This window comes from Cyanistes caeruleus, chromosome 5 (assembly GCF_971803275.1).
Source record: "Cyanistes caeruleus chromosome 5, bCyaCae1.hap1.1, whole genome shotgun sequence".
In the NCBI taxonomy this organism is placed as follows: domain Eukaryota; kingdom Metazoa; phylum Chordata; class Aves; order Passeriformes; family Paridae; genus Cyanistes; species Cyanistes caeruleus.
The window spans coordinates 53,874,670-53,896,553 of NC_141705.1; positions in this window are offsets into that span (position 1 = coordinate 53,874,670).

The window sequence follows — 21,884 nt, forward strand, 5'->3', positions numbered from 1 at the left end:
AGTCTCCAGAGGGGTCTCTTCCATTGACAGGAGGGAATGGATGAACTGTACTGTAGGTTACCTTCGCTGTCTCAAGGCCAAGTCTCATGTATTTTTAGAAAGAAATTGCCTTTATTTGGCCCTTCACGTTCCATGTCACATTCACTTTCCCAAAACTGAAATGTGTTGTTGAGTGTTGCCACTTCCCAGGAAAAAGGATAGCTCTTTAAAGTTGTCAGCAGTGCATGGGTTGAAATAATGAAGAAGGAACCAGTATTTTGTTGACTGAGTGTCAATAAGACCGACACAGTACAATTTTCCAAAGCATCTACTTGCTTAAAGATTTTCAGATTAATTTATGGAAATCACTGAGGAGCTTAAATTCTACTGAAGATTCCCTTTTGATTTAAGAATGTCTTTAAAGATTGCTTTTTAATTTCAGCTAGTGATTGAAACATAGGCCATGTGTTAGCATGGAAAGGTGACTGGGAATATAATAGGTTTTTCCAAAGCATCCTACCCACTTCTGTGCTTTCATTTATCCCTTCAGCCATTTTCTGCATCCTTTATTTACAATTTTTTTCCTCCAGATTCCTTACTGGCTGATGTAGATCTAAAATTATAACTCCTTACTCTTGGGGTTAAATAGAATTTATCTGTACCACAAACTTTGGTTTGATTATGGTTGGGGTTTTTTTTAGTGCTGGTTGAATGTAAAGATTTAAAGAAGATGAGTAAAGCAGAGCTTGACATGCCAATATATGACAGCTGGTAAAACAATCCATCAGGTCCCTGATTGTGCCCATTTGCAAAGATCAGAAAGACAGCAAAGAGTTTCCTAAACACAGCATGTGGCTTTAAAGCCATGAAATCCACTCTACTGCTGCATACTCAGAGTTCTATGGGCATGCAGGTATGTCGATTATTTTCTCTGACCAGCTTGTGAAACAAGCAGTAATCCCTGAAATGCTCCAAAACTGTACCCTACATGGTTCCCAGTGCAAAAGACAGCCAGGAACATCCTGTTTAGTACCTTCCTACAAACCAGTTTATTTATAGCATAATTGGCAGAGCACAGCTATTGCAAGAATACAAATGAAGCGTATGCAAAATCACCTTCTCCCCCCCCAAACTCAAAGGCCTCTCTGCAGCCACAGAGGTGTGTGCAATACAATAGAATCAGTCAGATGGGACGATCCACTTGAGTTCACAGGCAGCAGTTCCCATCAGAGCATTAAGATGATAACAAGGGAGATATTCTGAATGGCAGACAAGTTATACAAGAGCAGCAACTACACTACTAAAAATATATTTCTATAGACATAGGACTTGCTATCCACGGTCATAGGACTCTCATGTAGTTTATAAGAAGGGTTTAGCTCATATATTTAAGCCTACATTCTTCAATTTTGTCCCAAAGGTGAAGGAGTTGGTCAAAATCATGAGAGATTAATTAACAGTGGAGATGTGATGCCAAGGTTTTGTACAGTATTCATAAAAACACTCGGTTCTAGTGAATTTTCCTTCTCTTGCTAGAGCTGATAAACCCAAAACAATGGGCCATAAAAATGAGCGAGTCTCCTTCCCCAGCTAGTCTGGCATTTACATACAGCTGCAAAGATAGATAGCGAGAAGGTTTAGACCCAGCTGGCAGAAATGTCAGGTCTTTCAACTCTGTATCTCTATTACATCAAATACAAACAGCATTAGCTCCTAGCTGTGTCAGTCCTTGGAAGTATTTGGGTGAAGAAGGATTGGGTAAATCTAAGCCTGGACATGTCTGGAGAAATTACAAGGAAGCAGGAGAAAAGGAGGAGCCAGCAATAGCCTTAAAAGGCTTGCTTTCCCCATGTATCACAAGCTATCAAGAGATAAATCTTGTTTTATATGTGTCTGATCTCAAGATCACTAGAATCTTCTTTCTGAGTTCTTTATTGATAAGTCCTTCTCCTAACTACAGAGGACCATGATAACACAACCACACTTAAATAGAGATGGGCAAGAAAATCTCCCCACTTATTATCTAAGATTAGTTTAAAAACAAATACTACTGTGATGCTTCTTCCCTCACAGCCCCTAGAACCAACACATTCCTCTAGTGAATGTCCCTCAAACCAGCTCAGTGTTAAACTTTTCATAATAACCAAATATTCTTTTTTGCCTATACATTTGAAAACAGGATATGTAACTTTTAACAATCCATTTGGGCTCAAAACACCTTCGATATTTAACAATACAGGCTGAAATTTTCTTCTATTGATTCGCTTGTAGTGACAATGGAAGGTACCAGTCCCAGGGACAAGTCATCCAAGGGACAGTTCTTCCTTTGTGGGAGCACTTTGCCCTGCATGATCAGAGCAGTTGTGCAACCTAAAGAAGTTAACAGTGATTCTTCACGCCCCCATGTAAGGATAGCAACTTGCTGTAAGCTAAGAGTTTTCTTAGCAATTTGCAATACCTGTGAAACTACCTCCTGAAGTTGTATAGAGTGTTCATGAGATTCAAAGCTCAAGAAAAATGAAGAGTTCATTTCAGAGTGCTCTCAAAATTAAGAGCTAAAACCATAGGCTATCCCCAAATCCAAGACCTTAAAATTCTTCTAAGAGAGAAGAAAGTAGAGAAGAGTACTCACATAGAGATTCTGTTTGAAGGTCACGGAGTGTGATGATGTTATGAGGACAGGACAGACAGATTGCACCTAGCTTCAAGCTAGAATTGCTTCATTTTCTGACACCCTTGGATAGAGCTATAAACAAAACAAATATTGTTTCTTTTTCTAGTTCTGAAGTGACATCTGTGCAAAGAAAAGCCACACTCCATTCAACTGCAAACACATGTACATGCACACACTTTGCCAATTAGCACTGTACATGGGAAACCTGGAAATTTTGATCTCAGGGGTGCTTTTTACCTCCTTCAGCACAAGCTGATCAATCTTACATCCTTACCACAGGACCACAGATTCAAGAAGTTTGAGTATGCAGCAGGCTACAGGGGGTCCTAGCAAAACAGAACCTTTTCTTGGTTCTACCTGGCACAGGGAATTCAAACGCTCCAGAAGCTCCTACAACTGACTTCCACAGTCATAAAACTGAATGCTGCGAGGTTTTGGATGGGGATTCTCCTCACCAGTTCTAGATCTCCTCTCAAAGAGAGTGTTGCTATGACAAAGCAGTTTATTTTGGTTGTTTTCTAGTGGCTGTGAAGAGAGGCCTTCTTAGCATGAAGGGCCCAGGAAGACTGACGTTTCTTGGACTCAGTTCAAAGACTACAAGAGTTCTAAGACTCAGCTTTCTCCTACAAATGGTCTTTCCAGATTGTAGAAAGGCAGATTCCACTCAAACAGTTCTCAGAGAAGCTGAGTACTACTAGAGGGAAACTGTACTTGGACTTGCAAGTGGGTGTTCATCCAAATCCTTTTCTTGAATGAGACCATTGGTACACAAATCACTACTACTCCATCAGATGTCATTCAAATGCTCTAGGACTGATGTCTGCTTTCAGTGCCTGCAGAATAAGTGGCCACTTTTTCCTAGGGTAGGCATTTGACAAAATAATTATTACCAGCAATGTTCTCATCTACATTCTTTGTTATGACCATATGGTACCTTTCACATGTTCCTGAAATAGGAAACCCATGAAAACCCAGGAAAAACTTTCAAGTGTGAAATCCCACTTGTGGTTAACTCAAACTCTCAGTCTGAAAAGTTTTATGAATTTCCAGGCTTTCTGTAGGACACTCTACTGAGAATCCAGAACAGTTTATCCTATGTAAACAACCAGCTTTATTCAAACAGATGTTAATCACTGGACCCCTGTGCACAGGAGCTGACAGCTGTATTTTAAGTTAGGGAAGTTTCACTTAACATTAACCTTCTCTTCAAGAGGTCATCTCTAGCTCAGCATGACAGCTAAGATTAAGGAAACAACAAAACCCCTTCAGAGACATCCAAAAGAAGGGTTTCTAGAGAAATACAATGAAACAGGACCAAACCAGAAACCCTCAAGGCCAACCTCACTCTGTGTGTTAAAAGGACTAGCTCTTCTTTGCTTACTGAATAAGTTTGTTCCAATCTACTGATCCATAAATATACAGAAACTTTTCTTAAAAAGAGAAAAAATAATCCTTTGTATTTACATGCCTCTAGTTGATCCCCACCCCAGGGGATTAAACATATTTCAGTTACAGCTGCATGGTTTCACAATGAAAAGGAATTTAGCAATAAATTCACAATTCAGTATTCCAGGCCAACATAAAAGCAATCATGTAAGCAAGTGGTGTAAAACTGGAATTATACCCAACAAGCTAGTTATTAATAGGAGACCAGCCAGCTACTTGAAAAGGTTATTCAAGAGGCCAAGTGCTTTTGTCCCTCCCTTCCTTTATTTTCAACTCAGTTGAAAAATGCTGTCTTTCCTTACATCTATACTTACAGATGCCTTTCCTCATATTATATGGAAGTTAAAGAGCCTCATGTACTTAATAGCATTCAAAACAAGGCCTTTTCACAACATGTGTGCATATATATGTAAATATTTTCCCATTTAAATGGCAACATCTAAATTAGCAACTTTCTCCTCAGTCAGTGAGGTGCATGGTGACAGCAGTGTTTGTAAAGGTGACTATGGTAAGTTCTGGAGCAAAACTCCTGAAAGAGCTGGAGGGAGTTTCTTGGACTGAGGGGAACTCAAGTGAGAGTGGAGAGATCTGGCAGGACAGCTTCCACCAGAGGGGCTGATAAGGTCATGGCAGTGCCCAAGCAATTAGTGGAAATTTAAATGGCTCCAGGGAACCTGAGCAACCAGGACAGCAGTTTTCATGGCTTGGTCAAAGCTTGGACTCAGTGATCTTAGAGGTCTTTTCTAAACGTAATGATTCTATGATTCCATGGTTCTGTAAAACAAAATACTGACAGGACACTCATCTCTGCTGAATCCACATCCCAACCAAAGAATTTTCAGCCTAGGGAGTAAGATTTACACATAAATTGTCTGAGGTCATCTCTGTCTCATTAGGACACTAAGACCTATCCTGGGAAGCAACAGAAGAACCTCTTCTAACATTTTGAAATATCCCTATTGCAATTGGTTTTGAGGCTTCATTCAGTTATTTCAAAAGCCAAACTTAAAGTTCTGCTGTTGATAGACGTCAGCATTTTATACCATTGACATTTCATTCCCTCCTTTTCTTAGTAAGTATTAAATGCTTCTCAATCAGATTTAAATTTACTTCCAACGTCATCTAGACTAACGAAATTAGCTACCACTGCCTTAACTTGATATTCAAGCACAAAGCTATTTTAATAAATGTCAATGAGCAAATTAAATATTTGAATTTTGATGTTGGTCTCCAGAAGCAGAAGAGATTTTTTGCTCATCTAAGGAAAAACATGATTAACATTCAGGTCAGGCCCAGCCAACGAAACCTGCTGAGTGCTCAGCACTGACACATTCCTAGTTACTTTTGGAAGCGCTAGTCATAAGATCTGTTTGCATATAAACATATGTGACAAAACTCACAAGCCAATCATGCATAATTTTAATATTTGCAGATTACTACAATGTGGTTATCACATGGATGCTGCTGCTATAGGATGTGGTTACAACACAGGGCAGTATTTGCCCTACCAAGTAGGTCAAGGTGTGTGTGTGAGGTTGCTTTGAAGTAGCAGAGTTTAACATTTCATTTGGCTGTGGCCAAATTCTGTTCAGGATACTGAAAAACCCTGAGGCTTGACCCTAGCCTGCCTTCTTTCCCCATGTGTGTTCTGCAGCAATTTACAGGAGCTTGGATATTTCTCCAGTATATGCCAGGTGCCAACATGTCCTAACCACCAGCTATTTTTGGCAGTTCTGCTCATGGAATTCCCAGTTTACTTGGACCCTTTGGAATTTGGAATGACAGGTCAGATTAGCAGTGGCTGTCCTGCATGGTGGGGCAGCCCTCAGTCTGGTCCAAAGAAGAGCAGGTTGCTGACACAGGCACCCAGATGAGCTTCACTGGCTGGGTGCTCTTATCACGTACAACAGTATGACATAAATCTGGCAGGATGGGAGGGACAACCATCCCAGCACTTCTGCCAACATGACAGGAAGAAGGGATTCAGCAGGACCTTGGCAGAGGCAGGTCTGCAGTCTTGACTTCCTGCCCAGAAGGCTAGCATTTCTCTGAAGGAGGCTCGGAAAACAGGCACGAATGGATCAAGAGGGGACAGCAGGAAATGGAAGAAAAGCATGTTTGGGGTGAAGTTTAAAACATCATGTTGTGTGCAGAACAAACTAAATGTATATCCTTTCTACTGCATTCTCTCTCCCACTTTAATCAGCAAGCACTTCAGAGTCAAAACAAAGAGATGTAGATTTGATCAGACCCTTGATTATCATTGATAGAAGAGGGCAAACAAACACACAGCACTGAGACAAGGTAGAACAGGGAGGTAATTGATATTGTAAACAAACAAATAGGAGATGTGGCACTGCAAATACCAAATTCTGTTTCTGAGGAAACTAACAAGCAAAAAGAAAGTGCTTTTACCTGGAAACCTGCATGACCAAGACACATAAAGTCAGTCATTTGCAACTAATAAATTGCAGTCTGAATACAGAAACCTAATGGAAAAAGCTGAGTGCAAGATGAGGTGCTACCATGCTGAGTATCATTGTGCTGGTTCAAGGACTCCACACAACACTACTCTCTTGTTGCATCCTGTGTTAATAACCTGGGGCTTTACTGTTAATTACTGCTGCTCCCAAGTAATCACTGGGGTAACACTGTGGGAAGTGGCTGTGATGGTGAGAAGCCACTGGCCAATACTGCAGCCACAGAGAACTCCTTAAGAAGGCTAATACTGAAATAGCAAATAACAAAATCAACCCAAACCCTGGCCAACATCTCTACTTGAAAGAGGAAAGAAAAATCCTCCCAGCAAAAGTACTGTTTTGAATTCAATTAGTGGTTATTAATGCAATCGCCCTCAATTTCAGTCACTGTCATTCACCTTTCAAACAGAGCAGACACGAATACAGAGGAGAACGGAATGCTATGGTACAGCAAACATTTGTTTTCCATCCTTGGGTAATCCTAACAATGTGTCATGGTATTCAGTGCACCAGAAAATACTAAATTTCCCATTAGAGCTAATTTTGTGGGCTCTGGGGTCAACCTGAGCTCTCTGTTTAGAGACTGTAAATTCAATGACTTCAGTGAAGTCATCTCAGATTTATGAAGGTACATTTGGCCTTTTGACTCCCTGAACTTAATGCCAATTGAGATAATTCTGTGTGTTAAAAAAAAAAAAAAGCAAAACCAGAGAAAAGCTATGTTATGATCATTTCAACAGCAATTTATTTGAAAAGAAGCTCTGAAAAGAAGTCTTCAGAGAAAAGTATTATTAATACAGTATTAAAGCAGCTAAAAAATGAAAAAGAAACAAAAGAGCTAAAGGATGCTCAATTAAGAGACGTTATAATATAGGCTTTGTTATGAGCTGTCACTGACAGAGATTATGGTATTTAATTGGTAGGGAAGGTATTGTGAAAAAATGGAGAATGGCAGAGCCAGGACAGAGGCAATCAGCTTTACTGTTAACTTTAATTCACCATACAGAGTTTTAACTGAGGTACAAAGCATAAGTAACAGTGCCTTGCCTCCAACCCTCCAGAGTGAGAGCTGTATCAGAGCTTCACCCTCAGAAATAAGGGGAAACAAACTGAGGTGAAAACATCAGAAAATGAGAAAACAGGCTGAAGAAAACATAGGTCGTCTCTCATGTCATATGTCTGAACAGCCTGATCAGTGCCACTAAGAAACTAACACACTGCTTTTCCTGCAGGAACAGAACACATGGAAAAAAAACAATTTTTGATTTATTTCACTGTCGTCTCCATGTTTGTTACCAACTCCTGATACTGCATTATCCTGATACCGCATTACATGGGTGCCAGAGATATTGTAGTCACCCATTTTATCCCATGCCAGAAATTTGCCAGGCTGAGGTGCCAGGAACCAGATGTTTAAGAGTCCAGAGCAGGGAACATTTGAGTTCCCAGACTGCAGGAACCCCCAGGATATTCTTCTCTTGCAGCAGTTTTCTGCAGACCACTGTGGACCTTCTAGCCACAGCAACAACCAAGGCTCCTTTGGCATTTACCCCATCTGAGACTGGCAAAAACAACAACCCCCCCAATCACCTTGTATTTAATTGGCCATGTTAATTTTGACTCTAGAACAAAGCTGTAATAAGGGATTAGAAAGCCACATGAAGAATGTAGTCATGGGGGTCTAAATTTAGCACCCTCCTGGACATTAATAAGTTAAAAAAAAACATGCAAAAGTTTTCTGATTTTGACTAACCAAAACACACTGCTCACACCCACGTATTTAATTTACTTGGCATATTTGCATTTAAAACTCCTAGAAACTCATGTGTCTCTTCACATTAACTCAGCTATATAATAATAGGCCAAACATGTCAGTTGCTGGGAAATCTCACAACGTCCTGTCTGTTTTTACTTCTTTTAGTATCCTCACTAATTTAAAACACCATCATTCATCACAACATGTTATTCAAATTTTAGCAAGAACAACCCCCTCAGAGGCGAGTATTTGTTAAAGTTCTGTCATACCAAATTCAGTTTAATTGAACAGCAATAATGATCCCTTCCAGGACCAATGATATGACAAGGAGATATTTGAAATGGAGCTCAGGGTCCTGGCTGTTTGTTATGAAACTATGATCTACCTACAGTTGGTTTATTTTACAAAATCGTCATGGGTAGCTTTGCATCTGAATATTTTTTTTTTTTGCCAGAGGAAAGCATCCCTGGGCAGCATGTTTAATACAATTGAGTTTAGCGATTTGTGATTTTTTATTCCCCTTCTTTGTGTTCTAAGCTCCTCTGCCTACTGATGCATTACCTCCTTGTGGGCAATGCCCACTGAGTACATAAAGCTGGGATTCAAGTTGCTTGATAAATGTTGGTTTGATCCCAGGATATTTGGCTGAAACACCTGCCACATAAAAACAATTTGCATCTTTTTTCTGATGCCAAAAAAAGATCTGTTACTGTGGAAGCTGAAGTTTAGACAGCTCCACCCGCATACATACACCTCACCTTAAGAGCAGAATGAATGAGATTAAAACAATGTCCATTTTTACTGAGAAGGACAAAAAACCTCTGGAATTACCTCTCCTCTGGAATTACATCCAAAAACTTGGATGAGGCCAGTAACTGACTCATAGTAGGTTTGCCAAGGTACTCACACACATGTCAAGACAAGTTGCAGGATTGGTATCAATATCTTCTGACTTCATCATCTTGCAAAATAATTCTAAGCAATCCCAGGGAAGTGGTGGATATTTGCTATTCTGGGATATCAGAATGAGAAGTGCTATGGATGAGAGGCCAAATTTTAAACATGTCTAAGGAGTCATAGGTGCTAAAAGATGCCAAACATGAAAATCAAAGGCACTAACAAGCTTAATTCACATTAGTTCTGGCTGTAGGAGTGGAAGACCTCACCCTCAGAGACCTCCTAGCCTTAATAAGATTCAGAAGGAAAAGTCTGACCCCTTGTATTAGTGCTGTGTCAGGAATGCAGACAAATATTTTGGGGCCAGATTTAGGCTATGCAGGCACTGAACTGCTAGTAATTTTGGACAAAGGAATTTCGAAGTTCCCAAAGACATTATTTACCATAGACATCAAATACCACATCTTCTGAAACACAAACCTTGGAGTTTGTGGGTTTTTTTGGAGTGCTTTCTCCAAGATTCCAGACAAATCTTTGGAGCTTGAATTGCACCAGTACATCTACACACAACCTACACTATATATTCTCCATCATGGAAGCAAAACTTCCAGAAGGTGTCTGGCATTTTCCCTGAGCACTATTTATATCACACACTATTCATTTGAAGAATTCAGGAGAGTTTTTGTTCTCCCCTGTGAAATTAGCTGTGAATTAAATGTAAAGATGAAAACATGGAACACACTAATATTGTGCTGCACACAATAGAATAGCCTTTGAGGGATAAAATGCAGCAGCACAACATTTGTGTGTACTCCTGGCTCAGGTTTTTGTTTCATGCTCTCTACCTTGCTTGTTCTCTCATGGGAACAGGCAATCTAGCTCCTTCATGAGGAAAATTCTTGACATTTGTCAGTTTGCCTAGGTCAACATTTATCAGTTGACTAAGAAAAAGTCAATGGATTTGTTTTCTTCCGCCTGAAATGCTGCTAAATGTTTCTCAGTTCAGTGATTAAAAAATAATAACATTCATATTCACAAAGAATTATACTGTCACTAAAATAAATGAAGAATTAAGGAAATACTGGATCTGGGGAGAGATCCTGGATAAATCTGGGATTTTTTAATTTGCTTTTAATTTCTGAGTTTAATTCACATGTCATGTACATGCCTGAGTTTCCACACACAACAATACAGTTATAGACTACTTCTCTCAGCAGATTTTGTGCTAAGACATTTGATTCTCAGACACTGATTGTGAGCTAGACAGGGTCTAGCACCCACAGTGGAACACTAGCACCTGACAAAATATTACTGCTAGATACTGGTACTTTGTTGAGCCATTTGGTTGAAGGCTAGGTCTTTGGAAAAGTATTGATAAGGAGAAGTCCACCAAATACTTCTAATATGGGCTATTTTTTCCCTTTGGGGCAGCAGAAATATTATGGCCCTGGACTGCAGCTTTGATTCACAGGGCCTTCCTTAGAGTGGTATCAGTGTGGCTGCAAGGAAGTAGTTGTGAATATTCTGCATTACACAACATTGTCCATTCTCCTGGAACATTAATCACTGCCTGAGAGCTGCTTTTCAAAGTTCTGAATTCCCTCAAAATCTTGCAAGCACTCCTTGATGCAGAGGTTTCCTAAAGGTGGCTTGGGAATTGACGGACAATTGCACCAGCTTGGGGGGCTGCTACATAAATGTGCCCACCAGCCTCACTAATGGAGGGTGTGCAGCCACTTCAAAAGCAGCTGTCAGAAAGGCTGCATGCCAGCGTGGGACCCAGCTCTGCAAGGTGCACAGGTCATCTAGAACAAAAGCAGTGAAGTTGTCCTGGCCCCACTGACATCCCACCGTACTCTAGCAAACCAAAACCATGAGCTGGGTCAGATATTCAGAATAGTAAACATTTTTAGCCTGCCAGAAGGTTCTCCAGACAGAAAGATGGCTTAAAAGATGCTTCCTTCCACTCAATTTCTCAAGTATCATTGCTGATCTGCTAAACCTTCTGTTGAGTGACATAACTCACTTCAAAACATCAACAATCCTGAAAAGATTAGAAAATGACAAACACCCTTTATAGAAGGATAGAATAATAGACATAGGGGTGTTAGTCCTGTCTGAATTTGTTCCCATGAAGAGGTAGGAAGAGCAACCCAAGCATTACTGAAAGGATGAAAAAAATTTCTGCTGGAAAATTTCAAGAAAACCAAAATACTTTAGTAAATGGTAAGCTTTGGTTTAATGACTCCACTCAGACAAAGCTATTTCTTCTTAACCCACTATACTAATGTTCATGTCTGCTGAAGAAAAACAACGGAGAACTACAGCATCCCTGGGGATTCTTTATGTCTTGGGGCCTTTGAATATTTACTGCCACTGAAATGCAGAATTCTGGTGGTGAAAAATGAGACACTTTAAATTCAGCGCTTTAAACCACTATGAAATGAGTACTCTGAGGTTGTGCTGGTCAAGCTGCTTTCTACAAAGCTTTCCAAAACCCATCAGTTGCCATTCCATATACCTATTACAGATGGCAGCACTGTTTGATTTGCTCTCAGTTTGCATTGCCTCATGTTTTCTTACAGAAGCTATAGTTGAACAAAAGGCAACAAGTTTTTTGCCTTGTTCTGGCTACCGTAGGACTCATCCAACAGGCTGGGATCACTTCTTTGACAAAAGGACCCGAGGCCCTGGCTTTACAAAAGACTGAGGGTCCTAGTGCCATCCCATGCTGGGAATTCCCACAGGTCCCCTGTGTACAGCCTGCTCAGTTTGTTGAAAAACAAGCAGTAAAATCCCCATAAAGGCAAACCAGGTAAGTCCCCAGTTTTCTGCTGACTCTGTAGGCTGAACAGGCTGGGCACACTGGAGGTGCCAGGGAATAGCATCAGAAAGAACAAGATTGCTGTGATTATAGTGATCTGTGTCACTGTGGATTTCCACACAGCTGGATGAATCTGACTGGAAAAAACAGGGATTGAGAGTGACCAGATGGGAAACTTGGAATCTGTAAGGGAAACAGGACTGGAAAACAAGGCTCAGTAAAAAGCTTGACCAGAAACAACACAAGATTCTTAATAAATCCTATACAGCATGGATAGGATTTCCACTTAATATATCCCAAAATCTGCCCCAAGGATGGGGCAACGCATGTGTGTGTGGGGCTCCTGCCAACATCCTGGTTATCACCTCCAAGAATCATGTGTGCAACTGGACTCTACACCAACATTTCTGCTGTGACAACATACAGCTCTGCATGACGTTAATCAAGTTCCCCCTATTCCCACTAAATGCCTCAAATTTATATCCCAGGCTGATCCAGGACAGGAATGGGACTCACATTCCTAAGTCCCATTAAATTCCCTGAACAAATGACTATTTGACAGTAAAGTCCCTTTTCTAGCCCTGCCAGAAAGTATTCTCCCATCCCCCCATTACCTTCTCTCCAAACTGGGAAATGTTCCCTGAAAGCACTTGTGTCACAAAAATTATATGTCTATCAGAAAACTATTTTCTGCTTTTTGCTGAGCAGAAATATTCCAAGAAGTATGCTCTAGTCTTTCCAACTAATAGATTTACCTTATCCTGTCTTCTCATCGATTTCATCCCACTGATTTCTGAAAGTTTCTCATTGCCAGTATTTTCTTCTTCCAGATGGTCAGTAAAGAGAACCCAAACAAAATAACCCTTGAATTTTCATATTTTCCTCTCCAGCAACTGTTTATCCTGTGCATCAAACACATCTTTGATTACATTCTTAGTAGGACAATATTATTGCCTCTTATTAAAATCTGATGACATACACAGTGAAAAAAAAAAAAAAAAGTGACAATTGCATTTTTGTGTGCAAAAGAATAGTGATAAACTCGTCTATGAGGACTTCCAAATAGAGAAAACAATTTCTAAAGGTGGAAAATATCTCTGTCCACAGGTTGCTATTAAGAGTGCAGCAGCTTGTACCAAGATACCTTTTTAAACAAGGTAGACTACTGCATCAAATTGATCTTCACCCGTAGCTTTTTTTAAAAAATGTGCTCCATCTGGAGCAATAAATTTCTCTTGCCTCAAACATTAAACCTTCTTTAATCCCACAGACTAAACAACAGGTGGTAGATTATTTTTTGGAATTAGCAGCCAACTGCTAGAGCAATTCTCAGCTGAATTACTTTGGTTTGTGGCTTGAATTTTGTGGCTTAGCAGCATCATGCATTTCTTACCAGTAGAAAACAACTTCAGTAGACCTGTGTTCCCATTCTCCCAGCCCCTCCAAAGTGAAGACAACTTCATAGCCCTCATGATAAAGGGAAATATAGTTTTGGACATTAAAACCCAAAATGTAGTAGGGTTTCCACTGCAAAATACAAGAAAGGTTTTTCAAAGGCATTCCGAGTTTTCTTATAATTTTCTCCTACTGGGAAAAAATAAAAACAAAAAACAAAAAAGCCCCCCAAACCAAAAAAACCTACACACTTTACTAAATGGAACATATTTAGAAGAGCATTCAGTAGAGAGAATTTTACCTGCCTAAGAGAAGATTAAATACAAAAAAATATTCCCTATATCAAATTTATATTAATACTAAAATTGAGAAAACACAAAAGCACACTGTGAAACTAAATGCACAGTGTTAGCTCAAGTGAATCATACTTGAATTTGTTCTAAATATGATCAGTAATCAAAATAAAAATCACCAAAGTAACACATGCTTTTAAAATTCATTTCAGGCTAGAAGAACAAACTTTTCAGTCAGCACATGTTGGTCTGAAAATGCCTTAAATCTGGCCTTTTTGTTATTTTACATTTTGCAGCTGACTTCCTGCAAACATGCCCAAACTTTATGTTTCCATAAGCCAGCATTTTCTGACTGAAAACAGTTGAGACAATCCTGACAAGCTCTAATGCTAAGCACTCCTGAAAAATTCCCCTGCTGAGCGATTTAAACCAATATCCCTCATTTGTACAGGTGTACCCTTTTTGAAGCAGGTTTCCACTGGAATGGCCATTAGGAGTGCTGCCATGGGAACAGGCAAGCAGCAGACTGTCATTAGGCACTCGGGAGGCCAGAGAGCAGCAAAGCCATGGCCACTCCTGCCCTCCTGCCCTGTATCTCCTCCTTAGGTGACCTGCTTAAGGCAGCTACCTGTTTGTCCCAAGTGAGAGCAGGCACGCCCAGGCTCCAATTCACCTCACCCATCAAACGCTGATCTCATGATGGGGATATTCAGCCTCCTCCACAACAATTCCAGAGGAAGGGCTTGCAAGAAATGTCAGAGCACTCCCCAGCTCACAGCAGAGAGTGCTGATACCTGTGTGGACAGAGCTACCTACAGAGGGCAAACACACTCTCTTTATGTCATCCACATGGCTGATTAAGGTCCAAGTAATTTATTGACAATGGCTCATCTGAGAGTAAAGTGAAAATAAACGGAAAACAAAAGGAAGAGCCGAGATTATTTAAGGCCAAAGATTTTCAGACTATGGTACATTTCCATAAGAGCATCCCTTCAATTTCAGTGAAATCCACCATTACTCTACCACTAAAAACAGAGAGAATCACCTGCCTTTTAAAGTTCACTGACACACTTACAGATTTCTTTCAAGTATATTTAGGCACAAAAATAATTAAGACATTACTATATGTTGCAATATGTATATATTACTATGTGTTGGGTGTGTTAATTGAAAAATCAAGGACTACACACTTCACTTTAATCAGCAACTGTTCAGTGTTTACTTAGGAGCTTATCATGACAGAACTTGTTTAGCTTAGTGCCATGCATGCTTTCCATGTTGGTTTGAAATAAGGGGAGGATGTGGTGCATTACACAAAGATATATACATAAATGCCGCATGCATAATTTCTGATGTGATTCTAGAGAAGAGCAAGAATGGAGGCGCCACAAATATTTTTGCTCTGCTCAAGCACATGATAAACTCCAAGCCTTATCACAGCTGTTTGCCAAAGCCATTAAGCTTCTCCTCCCTGTCCAGCCTAATGCTCTGAAGTGCCTGCAATAACAGGCCTGTCCCCAGATCTGGCTCCAGCTCAGACCCACTCAAGGACCTGCTGCTGCTCTGCCCTCCTGGCTCGCTTTGCTGGCAGTCCCCAGAGCACTCCTTTCCCTGTGCCCCTGCCATATGTACCCTGTTCCTGCTCTGTCACACAGGCTGTTCAGCTCCTTGTCACATTTCTCTACCTGTTTAAGGGGCTTACTGAGCTGTTTGGTCACCTGTATGTTAATTTTTCAGGTGTCTCTATGTTTTCCACCCTGTGTTCTTGTACATAGGGATCTATTTTATTCATGACAAAGGTTCTCCAGACATTGATCTAAAGTTTTCATTATACATGCAGCTCCAGACACACCTGCTCTTTTAATTTTGTTCAATTTCTCCTGCTACCTCAGTTTTTTCAGTCTTTCTTCTCACAGCATTTTGTGTCCCTGTTGCCACTTGTCCATAACTACTGCTCAGAGTTAGTCATAAGGACCTTCAATGCTTTTAACACTTATTTTAGCAAATCAACTCAATATTTATCACAGCTCTCCTTGTTCCTGTCACTACATAATGACCTTGTTTCTCCTCTTTTTTGTTCCACAGACCCATCTGAAATAGTTTCAACCAGGATACAGGAGATTAGGCCTATTCCCTACAACGTGAAGCAAAGTTTGCTTTTATTCCCTGTATCTGTTTTCGTTAAGGAACATTTTATTCCCCATATCTGTTCTCGTCAAGGCCTTGCCACTGAGACTATCAATGAGCTGCCAATAAGCACTGTATTTTCAGAGCTCAATATCAGTAACGTCAACAACAAGACAGAGACGTAAATCTCCAGTTTGATAGATCAGAAAAGGTGTGTAGGGTTGACCTTGGCTGGATGTCAGGTGCCCTCCAGAGCTGCTCTTATCATTCCCCCTCCTCAGCTAGAAAGGGAAGAGAAAAAAATAATGAAAGCTCCTGGGTCAAGATAAGGACAGGGAGAGACCATCCAGCAATTAACAGCATGGGTAAAACAAACTCAGCTCGGGAAAAAAAAATTAAATTGATTACCAATTCAAATCAGAACAGGATGATGAGAAATAAGAACAAATCTAAAACCAGCTTCCCTCCATCCCTCTCTTCTTCTCAGTGTCAACTTTACACTAAATTTTCTCTACCTCTTCCATGCCCAGCAGTGCAGTGTCAGAAGGAATGGCAATTGTGGTCACTTTGTCTCATGTTGCCTCTGCTGCTCCTTCTTCCTCTGGGACAGGACTCCTCACAGTGTTCTTCCTGCTCCAGCATGGGGGGCATCCTACAGCATCTCTGACAGGAGCCCTTCTCACAGGCTGCAGTTCTTCATCCACTGCTCCACTGTGGGTTCCCTTCCTGGTGCAGACCTGGTGTCTGCAGAGCTGTTGGTATCATGTATTCTCAGTCCCCCTGGCTGCAGGTGCTGTTGTGCAGGGGTGGTTTTTGTTCCCCCTTTCTAAATACATTATCCAAGAGGTGTGACCACCATGGCTGGAGTGCTTTGGCCAGTTGGCAGGTCCATCCTGGAGCCAGTTGGCATTGGCACTGTCAGACAGGGGGGAAGCTTCAACAGATTCTCACAGGAGCCACCCCTGTAGCCCACCCACTAACAAAACTTTGCCAGGCAAACCCAGCACAACAGGCCCTAGGAATGCTTACCTGGAAAGTCAGGAAGCTATATAAGTCACACAACAACACTTAAATCAAAGCTCTTGCCTTTCTGTCTTTCCTTTCTGTAACAAATTCTCTTGTAGCATCTTCCCTTAGATGCTGTGTTTGTATTAAAAACCAGTACTGTTAAACCCCACAATTTTTCACCACCCTTTCCTTCAGAAGTCTGTGCTTTGTCTGTGATATTTCTAGACAATAGCAGCAAACATTTAATTTTAACCTTAGCTGTAGCAAAAGACTACAATGTGCTAAAAATTGAATACAGAAACAAAAACCCACAAGCACAATATTCAATTAAATTAAATGCCACTTCATTTGTTTTCTTTGAGTCTTGACAGCTCAATACTCAATTTGGGGGAACTGTTCTTTGGTAAACATTTTGATGATGTAAATAATCTACTGGCTTTTTCCTTTCTGAAACATTGTTTTCTTATAGCCAAGATTTTCAAGAATGCTATTATGGATTTCTAAAATGTAGCCCCCCCCACCATATTGCCTTATTTTTGAAGAAGGCAGGATGGTGCTTGCTTAAAATGAAATCATTGTAAGAGGAATTTTTTTGTATCTGCAGGGAACACGAAGATGACAGAGTCCAAGAATGCAGAAGTCAAATATGCAGCAGAAAAGGGCATGGAACATTCGGTGCACAAAATATCATCAGAATCTTCTCTTCATCTCCTAAGTGGTGATAAAGAAAGAGGACACTCCTGGACTGCAGGAGTACAGCAAGCAGGCAATACAGCCCTATATGAAGGGAGAACAGTAGACTGTCAGGGGCAGGAAAACCCATGCAATGCTCAAAATTAACTACTCTGGCCGCTCATATGACGGCATGTTTTTTTATCCAGCACAAGACACAACATCAAGCATCTGACAGACTGAGGCATATCCATTCCCAAAGGGCTGCTGAAAATCTGTCATGTAGCCCACATGCATATCCACGTCAAAATCTGAAGGTGAAATTCTAATAAGCTCATTTAGGGCCCAAATACCAGAAAGAGATCTGGATGTTTCCAATGCCCTCGCAGGAAATGGTCTATTGTGCCACTAACTGTTACTGCCATATGCACACCTTCAGGTGAGGCCTTGTATTGCCATTATGTATCTTTATTACCTGCTAGCAGAGAAGCTATTGGACTTATAATTATCCATTACTGGTACCTGGATACATTTCCTGAGGGAAGCCTTCCACTAATTCATACTCTTGTCATGCTTGCTGCATCACATCTAATGTCGTTTTTCTAAATTAGATAAATAAAATATTTATATTTGGTGACCTTGAAAAGAAATGTGGACCACCAGCTCAGGATGAATTTCCTGGAATTCAATAAATATTAATAGAATACAACAAGCACCAGAGCAGAAAAAGAACGACTGATACACCCTTAATGAGTGTGGTGGCATTTATTATTTAAATGACCATTAGAAACACTCTTAGCCTTTTGAGGAATTCAAGCAGAAGTAGTAGACAGATGCTCCTGAATGCAGGAGATTAATCATTCTCTCTGTGCAATGCAGGACCAATTAATTTGTTTTTTGTGTTGTGCTTTTACTTTTTTTTCTCCTCACCAGTAAAGAAAAACAAATTAAAATCTGGATCTTTGTACGTGTCTAACTTATGTAGTCAGAAGTATTTCTGTGGCTTCTGGGTAGGAGAAAACACTTTCCACACAAACTCCTGTGGCCTGGCTACAACCAGCTGGGTTAATCCTCACAAGCAAACTGTGTTTCAGAGTCAAGAGGACAGGCACGCTGTCATAGAATAAACAACATTTTGACATGCTTGTGCCAGAAATAGCACCTGTGGTTGGGAATGGAAACTGCTGGGTTTTAGGAGCTCTCACAAGCCATGTAACAGACAGATAGGATGGACTGGCCTTAAGAGTGAAGTTTTATTGTGCTGGGATTTGGGTAACGTAAGTTACTATCACTTGACTAAAATCAATACATCTTGGTCATAGATACCAGCCAAGACCATGGCAGACCATTGTAAAATTTGGGATGAGAAAGTGTGGGGATATATACGTACTTCCCTTTGAGTCTACAGCGACTGGTCCCCCTATATGTCAAAGGAACATCAAAACCCAGGGTGGGCCAGTCCCATCCTCTGGTCAACTGTCCTTGCCCTACCCTAGCCCTGTACCAGCACCAAGGGGCCAGACAAATTACTTACAGGAGCTGTGCCTCACCTTGAAGAGTTAGATCTTGCAGAACATCATCTACCATGCAACCTCAGGCCAGAGGAAAAGGTGTCAAGTTCACTTTGGCATGAACAGACCCTGGAGTCAGACAAAAGCTTAAATTCCACACTGTGCATTTTGTATTTCATTGAACAAGCACAGGAGATTTGTGGCAATGAATTCTGGTGCTGGTTACAATGCAGTACTGATTACTTCCACAAAGATGAAAGGAGGAAAAAAAAATCATGTCAAATACCAAGCTACATGGCTATATAAGGCAAATATTGTAAGAGTGAAAAAGAATTCAAAATACTCCAGTGATATAATCAGTACTGCTTGGCAATAAAAAAAAATTAAAAAAAATAAAATTAAAAAAAGGAAAATGAAACCAGAAACAAACTTCCAAAATAATAGATCTTATTTAATAGACTCTTATTTAACACAGGTTTTTCAAACCAGGATGAATGAAAATGGAAACAAAATTTAACATTTTGGTTTATGTAAAGCAACAGCATTGAAGGCTTAGTAGCACTTTTTCTGGTAAATCTTTGTGAAAGATAAAAGAAAGCTGAAGCTTTTAGGCATCCTCTTATTAGAGATAAATGCAGCAGAAGAGGCACATTTCTTATATCCCTTGCTACTGCATGTCCTTAGCTTCACACCTTGATTTGCTGTCTGCTTAACAAGAGGAGCTCTTGCTTTACAGCTGTCTTGTAAGGTTTTGAAAGGTTATAAAATTTTGAGTAGCCTGAAGCTATTTTAGACAAGGCTCAAAAAAAAAAAAAAAAGAAAAGATAAGATAAGACAATTTGATGGGACAATTACTCCACCCTTCCTTTTCCTCGAAGATATCCTTTGCTGATAAGTAGGTATCTCCAAAAGGCTGCAGACCTTTGGAGGCCTTTCACCTCCAAACGAAAGCTGAGTTCATGAGTCCCACTTTCAGGTTATGTCCTAGTTGGCAAATGGCATCCCTAATATGGGAGCTGGAACACAGAAATCCTAATGTCTCTTGGAGTTTGTTGGGGTTTTTTTTGTGATCAAGGTAAGTTGATAAGAATTTTATAATACATTTCAGAGTTTAAAGCCAGAGCCTTATGTGGCTAAGCAAAGCAGCTCTGATTTCTGGCAAACTGTCTTATGAAAGACAAGTAAACAACCGAGTCAAGGGTAGCCTTGTTGCAGAGGAATAGAAACTAGAAAGAGGATGGCATCTGACTTTTAAAATTGCTTTTGTAAAGGTCAGGTCCGCACTGATTAAGTATCAAGTCATTGCACAATTGTCTAGATCAAGTCAGATGTTTACTGCAAGCTGGATAATGATAATCTACTTGAATATAATAAAAACTTACTATGTGCTGATGTGTCTCTCTGAAAAACAGGATTGGAGCTGAGATGTTCCTTTCTCTTCCCTCTGCCTCCAACACTCTTCACAACAGTTTAAGTGAATTTCATGTTAAAGGTACAGACTTAAAATTCACAAGACTGAATTTTTAGTTCATTATCCAAGCACAGAGCAGGGGTAGGAGCTGGACAGCTTGTTGAGTATGACTGAACATATTCCCTGATACTGCAGCACAGCCATATCTACTAACTAATAAAATATATGTTGCTCCTGATTTTAAAATTTCTTGCTGCCAAACACAACACCAGGACCCAGCATCTTTTATCACCATTCCCTCCTGTGCAACACTACATTTAAGCACCTGCTTACTATTAAACAGGTGTTGACAGTCTATTGATTTCAGCACTTCCTACATCCACATTGATTACAATCAAGAACATTTTAGGCTTTGGGGCATTTTGCAGGAGTAGGTGGATTGTGCACTGAACAATGGACAAATCCTCTGCAGCAAAATAGCATTCCAAAGGTTTTGCTGTCAGCTCCCAAAGTCGTTTAAGCCTATGCAGTGACAGGGCAGAGATGACAGTGCTGGCATGGGCTCAAGTCCTGCTCCACCACACACCTCCTCTATGATCTTGGACAAATGATTTAGGATAATGGTGCCCCTTTGCTTCCCAAAGATGTTGTAAGAGGCACAAATACAGTGGTGACTGAAGATCTTGCAGTCTCCTACAAAGGGGTGATAGGTCACCTCTGCACCTGCAATTGAGAGCTATCTGGGGAACAGAACCTCAGAGTCACTAGGTTGGAACAGACTTTCAGGATCATTGAGTCCAACCCATGCCCTAATACCTCAACTATGGCACCGAGTGCCACATCCAATCTCTTTTTAAACACATCCAGGGATGGTGACTCTACCACTTCCCCAGGCAGACAATTCCAATACTTTATCATCCTTTTCATAAAAGAACTTTTTCCTAATATCCAACCTATATTTCCCTTGGTGCAGCTTAAGGCTGTGTCCTCTCATTCTGTCAGATGCTGCCTGGTGAAAGAGACTGACCCCACCTGCCCACAGCCACCTTTCAGGGAGTTGTAGAGAGTGACAAGGTCACTCCTGAGTCTCCTTTTCTCCAGGCTTAGCACCCCCAACTCCCTCAGCCATTCCCCACAGGGTTTGTGTTCCCAGCCCCTCACCAGCCTCGTTGCCTCCTCTGGACATGCTCAAGTGTCTCAATGTCCTTCCCAAACTGAGGGCCCAGAACTGGACACAGCACTCCAGGTGTGGCCTCACCAGTGCCCAGTACAGGGGCACAATGACCTCCCTGCTCCTGCTGGACACACTATTCCTGACACAGGCCAGGGGCCATTGGCCTTCTTGGCCACCAGGGCACACTGCTGGCTCATGTTCAGCTGCTGTCACCAGCACCCCCAGTCCCTTTCTGCC